Here is an 8,953-nt window from a genome sequence, read left to right as displayed (position 1 = left end):
GTTCTCCGCAACAAAGAGAGGCCGCGATAGTGGGAGGCCCGCGCACCGCGATGAAGAGTGGCCCCCACTTCCCACAACTAGAGAAAGCCCTCGCACAGAAACGAAGACCCAACACAGCCATAAATGAATAAATAAATAAATAAACCTCCAATTTAAAAAAAAAAAACAAAACCTTTTGTTGGAATGCTTTACACTTTCCACAGAACAGAAACTAAAATAACCTGTTATACAATTAGTCACAAATACAGTCCTCGAGTTTTTTTCCCCATACACATGAGTATTGTCTAAAACATGTCTTCTTTATAGCAGCTAGGACCTGCCACCACTGTGCTTGGCTGAGTTCACAAATCTTTTGACCCTGTAGCTTCCCTATCACTTCCCTGGCTCTCCTCTCCTGCTAAGCTTTGTTTCCTGGCAGTAATCAAAACCTCCTGCCACTGCCATAGCTCCTGCTGCTGCTGGAACCACCATAGCCACTTTGGTTTAGGGGTTTGGCAAAGTATTGGCCTCCACCACCATAGGGGCCAGAACTTCTGCCTCCAAAGTTTCCTCCTTTCATGGGTCCAAAATTTGAAGATTGATTGTTGTAACTGCCAAAATCATTGTAGCCTCCGCCACCTCCAAAATTGCTTCCACTACCACCGCCAAAGCCGCCTCTGCCTCCTCCGTTGTTATAGCTGTCACTCCCGCCATAGCCACTGCCCTGGTTTCCATAATGTCGACCACTTCCATAGCCTCTGCTTCCTCCAGAGTAACCAGGGCCGCCTCCTCCATAACCACCATCATTACCAAATCCATTATAGCCATCCCCACTGCCACCATAGCCACCACCACCGCGGCTGCCACCAAAGCCAGCTCGCCCACTGAAGTTTCCTCCACGACCAAAGCTGTCATTCCCACCAAAACCACCTCCACGACCACCACCAAAGTTTCCAGAACCAGTTTGACCTCTTTGGCTGGATGAGGCACTAGCCATCTCTTGCTTAGATAGGGCTTTCCTTACTTCACAGTTGTGGCCATTCACAGTGTGGTATTTCTGAATGACAATCCTGTCTACAGAGTTATGGTTATCAAAGGTTACGAAAGAAAGCCTCTCTTTTTGCCACTGCCTCCATCAGTCGTGATTTCAATCACTTCAATTTTCCCATACTGCTCAAAATAATCTCTTAGGTGATGTTCTTCACTGTCTTCTTTAATGCCACCAAGAAAACTCTTTTTCACAGTGAAGTGGGCACCAGGTCTTTGAGAATCTTCTCTTGAGACGGCCCTCTTTGGTTCCCCAACTCTTCCATCCACCTCGTGTGGCCTTGCCTTCATGGCCGCATCCACCTCCTCCACAGTGGCATACGCAACAAACCCGAAGCCTCTGGAGCACTTGGTGTTTGGATCCCTCATTACCACACAATCTGTGAGCATTCCCCACTGCTCAAAATGGCTCCTCAGACTCTCATCGGTTGTTTCAAAGCTCAAACCTCTGATGAAGAGCTTCTGCAGCTGTTCAGGCTCTTTGGGTGACTCTGACTTAGACATGACGGCAGTGGAGGGGCGGGGTGGGGGGAGACGTCAACGACGCTTACTCGGTGGCATCCACAGGCAGAAAGCAGAATGGCCATCATTAAAAAGTCTACAAATAACAAATGCTGGAGAGGGTGTGGAGAAAAGGGAACCCTCTTACACTGTTGGTAGCAATGTAAATTGGTGCAGCCATTATGGAGAACAGTATGGAGGTTCCTCAAAAAAAAACTAAAAATAGAGTTGCCACATGATCCAGCAATCCCACTCCTGGGCATATACCCAGACAAAATTATAATTCAAAAAGATACATGCACCCCTATGTTCACAGCAGCACTATTCACAATAGCCAAGACATGGAAGCAACCTAAATGTCCACCAACAGATGAATGGATAAAGAAGATGTGGTACATATATACAATGGAATGCAGTGCTCAGCCATAAAAAAGAATGAAATAATGCCATATGCAGCAACATGGCTGGACCTAGAGATTAGCATACTAAGTGAAGTCAGAAAGAGAAAGACAAATACCAAATGATATCACTTATAGGTGGAATCTAAAATATGACACAAATGAACTTATCTACAAAACAGACATAGAGAACAGACTTGTGGTTGCCAAGGGTGGGGGAAGGGAAGGACTGAGAGTTTGGGGTTAGCAGATACAAACTATTATATACAGAATGGATAAATGACAAAGTTCCACTGTATAGCACAGGGAACTATATTCAATATCCTGTGATAAACCATAATGGAAAAGAATATGGAAAAGAATGTGTGTGTGTGTGTGTGTATGTATGTATTATATATATATAAGTGAATTATTTTTCTGTACAGCAGAAATTAATATGACATTGTAAATCAACTGTATATCAATAAAATAAAATTTTTTTAAAAACCAGGATAGAACTCTTGATTTTCACCACCAGTTCTGCTACTCTCTTATTTGATCAACAGCATAACCATCGACTGAGTTGCTTGAGCCCAAAGCACATAGTCATCCTTTTTTCTTCTCTGTCCCTCACCCACCACATCCAATCCATCAGTTAGTCCTGCCAATGTGCCTCCCAGACGTATCTTGAACCCCTCCACTTTTCTCCATCTTCACTCCTCTCAATCATCTTTTCTCCCAGCTTTCACTCACACTCCTCTCCATTTCATTCTCTACAAAGTAACCACAAGGAACTATTAAGAGTACAAATCAGATCATGTCACCCGAGACTTCAAACTCTCCAAGGCCTCCACTGCATTTAGAATAAAATCCAATCTCTTTACCTGTCCCAAATCCCAATATGAGTTGTGACCACTGCTCTACTCTCATCTCCTTCTGGGCTTTCCTTTGATCTCTCTACCCCAATCACACTGGCCCAGGGCCTTTGCACCAGCTGCTGCCTTTGCCTGGAATGTTCTTCCTCCTGCTATTCACATAGCCAGCTCCATCATGTTATTTACATCACGATGTATATGTCACCTCCTCAGACAGGCCTTCCATGACCAACCACTCTAACACATCACTCTGTTTTAATTCTCCATGTGGCACTTATTACTAATGAATCAGTGTGTGTGTGTGTGTGTGTGTGTGTGTGTGTGTGTTTAGTTTATCTGTTTCTTGCCTATTTATTCTTACTAGAATGTAAGATTCAAGACAGCAGAGGCCATATTTGCTTTGTTGAGGATATAAAAGAGTAACCAATGAAGATTAAGTAATCAATAAATACTGAAGATGTGAATAGATGAGTCCCCTAGGACTCCCATAAAAAGAAAAGGCAATTTTTCTATGTCAAGAAATTGCTAACATTCACAGGAAGATAGACTAGGTGAAAAGCCACAGGGCTATGTACCAGATGAAGGAGCAAGGTAAAACCCCAGAAAAACAATTAAATGAAGTGGAGATAGGCAACCTTCCAGAAAAAGAATTCAGAATAATGATAGTAAAGATGATCCAGGACCTCGCAAAAAGAATGGAGGCAAAGATCGAGACGATGCAAGAAATGAAAGACCTAGAAGAATTAAAGAACAAACAAACAGAGATGAACAATACAATAACCGAAATCAAAAATACACTAGAAGGAAGCAACAGCAGAATAACTGAGGCAGAAGAATGGATAAGTGACCTGGAGGACAGAATGGTGGAATTCACTGCTGTGGAACAGAATAAAGAAAAAAAGAATGAAAAGAAATGAAGACAGCCTAAGAGACCTCTGGGACAACATTAAATGCACCAACATTTGCATTATAGGGGTCCCAGGAGGAGAAGAGAGAAAGAAAGGACCCGAGAAAATATTTGAAGAGATTATAGTCAAAAACTTCCCTAACATGGGAAAGGAAATAGCCACCCAAGTCCAGGAAGCGCAGAGAGTCCCATACAGGATAAACCCAAGGAGAAACACGCCGAGACACACAGTAATCACATTGGCAAAAATTAAAGACAAAGAAAAATTACTGAAAGCAGCAAAGGAAAAATGACAAATAACATACAAGGGAACTCCCATAAGGTTAACAGCTGATTTCTCAGCAGAAATTCTACAAACCAGCAGGGAGTGGCATGACATATTTAAAGTGATGAAAGGGGAGAACCTATAACCAAGATTACTCTACCTGGCAAAGATCTCATTCAGATTCGATGGAGAACTCAAAAGCTTTACAGACAAGTAAAAGCTAAGAGAATTCAGCACCACCAAACCAGCTCTACAACAAATGCTAAAGGAATTTCTCTAAGTGGGAAACACAAGAGAAGAAAAGGACCTACAAAAACAAACCCAAAACAATTAAGAAAATGGTAATAGGAGCATACATATCAATAATTACCTTAAACGTGATTGGATTAAATGCTCCAACCAAAAGACACAGGCTCACTGAATGGATACAAAAACAAGATCCATATATATGCTGTCTACAAGAGACCCACTTCAGGCCTAGGGACACATACAGACTGAAAGTGAGGGGATGGAAAAAGATATTCCATGCAAATGGAAATCAAAAGAAAGCTGGAGTAGCAATACTGATATCAGATAAAATACACTTTAAAATAAAGAATGTTACAAGAGACAAGGAAGGACACTACATAATGATAAAGGGATTGATCCAAGAAGAAGACATAACCATTATAAATATATATGCACCCAACATAGGAGCACCTCAATACATAAGGCAACTGCTAACAGCTATGAAAGAGGAAATCGACAGTAACACAATAATAGTGGGGGACTTTAACACCTCACTTACACCAATGGACAGATCATCCAAACAGAAAATTAATGAGGAAAAACAAGCTTTAAATGACACAACAGACCAGACAGATTTAATTGATATTTATAGGGCATTCCATCCAAAAACAACAGATTACACTTTCTTCTCAAGTGCGCACAGAATGTTCTCCAGGATAGATGACATCTTGGGTCACAAATAAAGCCTCAGTAAATTTAAGAAAATTGAAATCATATCAAGCATCTTTTCTAACCACAAAGCTATGAGATTAGAAATCAGTTACAGGGAAAACAATGTAAAAAACACAAACACATGGAGGCTAAACAATATGCTACTAAATAACCAAGAGATCACTGAAGAAATCAAAGGGGAAATCAAAAAATACCTAGAGACAAATGACAATGAAAACACAATGATCCAAAACGTATGGGATGCAGCAAAAGCTGTTCTAAGAGGGAAGTTTACAGCAATACAAGCCTACCTCAAGAAACAAGAAAAATCTCAAATAAACAATCTAACCTTACACCTAAGGGAACTAGAGAAAGAAGAACAAACAAAACCCAAAGTTAGCAGAAGGAAAGAAATCATAAAGATCAGAGCAGAAATAAATGAATAGAAACAAAGAAAACAATAGCAAAGATCAATAAAACTAAAAGCTGGTTCTTTGAGAAGATAAACAAAATTGATAAACCATTAGCTAGACTCATCAAGAAAAGAGGGAGAAGACTCAAACCAATAAAATCAGAAATGAAAAAGGGGAAGTTACAACAGATACCACAGAAATACAAAGCATCCTAAGAGACTACTACAAGCAACTCTATGGCAATAAAATGGACAACCTGGAAAAAATGGACAAATTCTTAGAAAGGTATAACCTTCCAAGACTGAACCAGGAAGAAACAGAAAATATGAACAGACCAATCACAAGTAATGAAATTGAAACTGTGATTTAAAATCTTCCAACAAAGTCCAGGACCAGATGGCTTCACAGGTGAATTCTATCAAACATTTCGAGAGGAGCTAACACCCATCCTTCTCAAACTCTTCCAAAAAAAGGCAGAGGAAGGAACACTCCCAAACTCATTCTATGAGGCCACCATCACCCTGATACCAAAACCAGACAAAGACACTACAAAAAAAGAAAATTACAAACCAATATCACTGATGAATATAGATGCAAAAATCCTCAACAAAATACTAGCAAACAGAATCCAACAACACATTAAAAGGATCATACACCATGATCAAGTGGGGTTTATCCCAGGGATGCAAGGATTCTTCAATATATGCAAATCAATCAATGTGATACACCATATTAACAGATTGAAGAATAAAAACCATATGATCATCTCAATAGATGCAGAAAAAGCTTTTGACAAAATTCAACACCCATTTATGATAAAAACTCTCCAGAAAGTGGGCATAGAGGGAACTTATCTCAACATAATAAAGGCCATATACGAGAAACCCAAAGTAAACATCATACTCAATGGTGAAAAACCTAAAGCATTTCCTCTAAGATCAGGAACAAGACAAGGATGTCCACTCTCACCACTGTTATTCAACATAGTTTTGGAAGTGCTAGCCATGGCAATCAGAGAAGAAAAAGAAATAAAAGGAATCCAGATTGGAAAAGAAGAAGTAAAACTGTCACTGTTTGCAGATGACATGATACTATACATAGAGAATCCTAAAGATGCCACCAGAAAACTACTAGAGCGAATCAATGAATTTGGTAAAGTTGCAGGATACAAAATTAATGCACAGAAATCTCTTGCATTCCTATACACTAACAACGAAAGATCAGAAAGAGAAATGAAGGAAAGAGTCCCATTCACCATTGCAACAAAAAGAATAAAATACCTAGGAATAAACCTACCTAGGGAGACAAAAGACCTGTATGCAGAAAACTATAAGACACTAATGAAAGAAATTAAAGATGATACAAACAGATGGAGAGATATACCATGTTCTTAGATTGGAAGAATCAATATTGTGAAAATGACTATACTACCCAAAGCAATCTACAGATTCAATGCAATCCCTATCAAATTACCAATGGCATTTTTTATGGAACTAGAAGAAAAAAATCTTAAAATTTGTATGGAGACACAGAAGACCCCGAATAGCAAAAGCAGTCTTGAGGGAAAAAAAATGGAGCTGGAGGAATCGGACTCCCTGACTTCAGACTATACTACAAAGCTACAGTAATCAAAACAATATGGTACTGGCACAAAAACAGAAATATAGATCAATGGAACAGGATAGAAAGCCCAGAGATAAACCCACGCACCTATGGTCAACTAATCTATGACAAAGGAGGCAAGGATATACAATGGGGAAAAGACAGTCTCTTCAATAAGTGGTGCTGGGAAAACTGGACAGCTACCTGTAAAAGAATGAAATTAGAACACTCCCTAACACCATACACAAAAATAAACTCAAAATGGATTAGAGACCTAAATGTAAGACCGGACACCATAAATTCTTAGAGGGAAACATAGGAAGAACACTCTTTGACATAAATCACAGCAAGATCTTTTTGATCCACCTCCTAGAGTAATGGAAATAAAAACAAAAATAAACAAATGGGATCTAATGAAGCTTAAAGCTTTTGCAAAGCAAAGGAAACTACAAACAAGACGAAAAGACAACCCTCAGAATGGGAGAAAATATTTGCAAACGAACCAACGGACAAAGGATTAATCTCCAAAATATATAAACAGCTCATGCAGCTCAATATTAAAAAAACAAACAACCCAATCCAAAAATGGGCAGAAGACCTAAACAGACATTTCTCCAAAGAAGACATACAGATGGCCAAGAAGCACATGAAAAGCTGCTCAACATCACTAATTATTAGAGAAATGCAAATCAAAACTACAATGAGGTATCACCTCACACCAGTGACAATGGGCATCATCAGAAAATCTACAAACAACAAATGCTGGAGAGGGTGTGGAGAAAAGGGAACCCTCTTGCACTGTTGGTGGGAATGTAAATTGATACAGTGACTATGGAGAACAGTATGGAGGTTCCTTAAAAAACTAAAAATAGAATTACCTTATGACCCAGCAATCCCCCTACTGGGCATATACCCAAAGAAAACCATAATTCAAAAAGACACATGCACTCCAATGTTCATTGCAGCACTATTTACAATAGCCAGGTCATGGAAGCAACCTAAATGCCCATCAACAGACGAATGGATAAAGAAGATGTGGTACATATATACAGTGGAATATTACTCAGCCATTAAAAGGAACGAAATTGGGTTATTTGTAGAGACGTGGATGAATCTACAGACTGTCATACAGAGTGAAGTGAGTCAGAAAGAGAAAAACAAATATCATATATTAACGCATATATGTGGAACTTAGAAAAATGGTACAGATGAACTTGTTTGCAGGGCAGAAATAGAGACACAGATGTAGAGAACAAACGTATGGACATCAAGCGGGGAAAGCAGCAGGGGAGGGGTGTTGTGATGCATTGGGAGATTGGAATTGACATATATACACTAATATGTGTAAAATGGATAACTAATAAGAACCTGCTGTATAAAAAAATAAATAAAATAAAATACAAAAAAAAAAAAGAAGAAGAAATTGCTAACAAAGGACTATCACCTTTGTGACCCAGAAAGGAAGCCAGAGTGGTAGGAGCCTGGCAGTATTCAGAAAACTATCAAGTATAAAACCGTGAGGCAATCTATTTATTAAACGGGAGAATCTGCAAAGACTTTTCTTGTGAATATCAGAGACTTTTTCAAACCAAACATATAGAACATACATCTCCCCAAAAATAAATTCTGAAATATTCAGGCAGCTGGGCTGGATTGATTATAGATGGATTGAAGCATGTCATTTAAGTCTCCCCATGATAGACTATAAATATTGATAGCCCCCTTTAGGTGGACGGTTCTGCCTGATGTTCCAGATGAAAGAACCATTTGGAAGGAAGAAAGCTATCCAGCTGCCTCTCTTTGAAAGATTCAGAAATATTATCAGAATGCCCAGAAATACAGAATTTGAATCAGAACAGAGGCCAGGATGAAAGTGAGAATACAAACCGGCTAAATGGGCAAAAATAAAGCTCCCAAATAGGTTCACTGGAGATGTTCCCCCAAAGGCCCACAGTTGCTCAGCCCCCAGAGGCTGGCAGCCTGTACTTCAACAGGCAACATCAGAAGCATGAGCGCTTAGTTCTGACCTAGCAGTCCTCGTTTTGCAG

At 39.5% G+C, this 8,953-nt stretch overlaps 1 protein-coding gene and 1 pseudogene across 12 annotated transcripts in view; both read right to left on the bottom strand.

Moving 5' to 3' along the window:
• Positions 1-2,636, bottom strand: part of LOC309642336 (heterogeneous nuclear ribonucleoprotein A1 pseudogene) — a 178,652-nt pseudogene extending 176,016 nt beyond the window's left edge. Inside the window, exon 1 of the transcript XR_014268605.1 lies at positions 173-2,636. The product of XR_014268605.1 is annotated as a heterogeneous nuclear ribonucleoprotein A1 pseudogene (transcript). The remainder of the gene's footprint in view (positions 1-172) is intronic.
• HTR7 (5-hydroxytryptamine receptor 7) overlaps positions 1-8,953 on the bottom strand; it is a 680,316-nt gene that overhangs the window by 657,379 nt on the left and 13,984 nt on the right. The window lies entirely within an intron of this gene.

The sequence above is a fragment of the Balaenoptera physalus genome (genome assembly GCF_965194825.1).
Source record: "Balaenoptera physalus genome assembly, chromosome: 14".
In the NCBI taxonomy this organism is placed as follows: Eukaryota; Metazoa; Chordata; class Mammalia; order Artiodactyla; family Balaenopteridae; genus Balaenoptera; species Balaenoptera physalus.
This window is presented reverse-complemented; position numbering and strand designations above follow the sequence as displayed.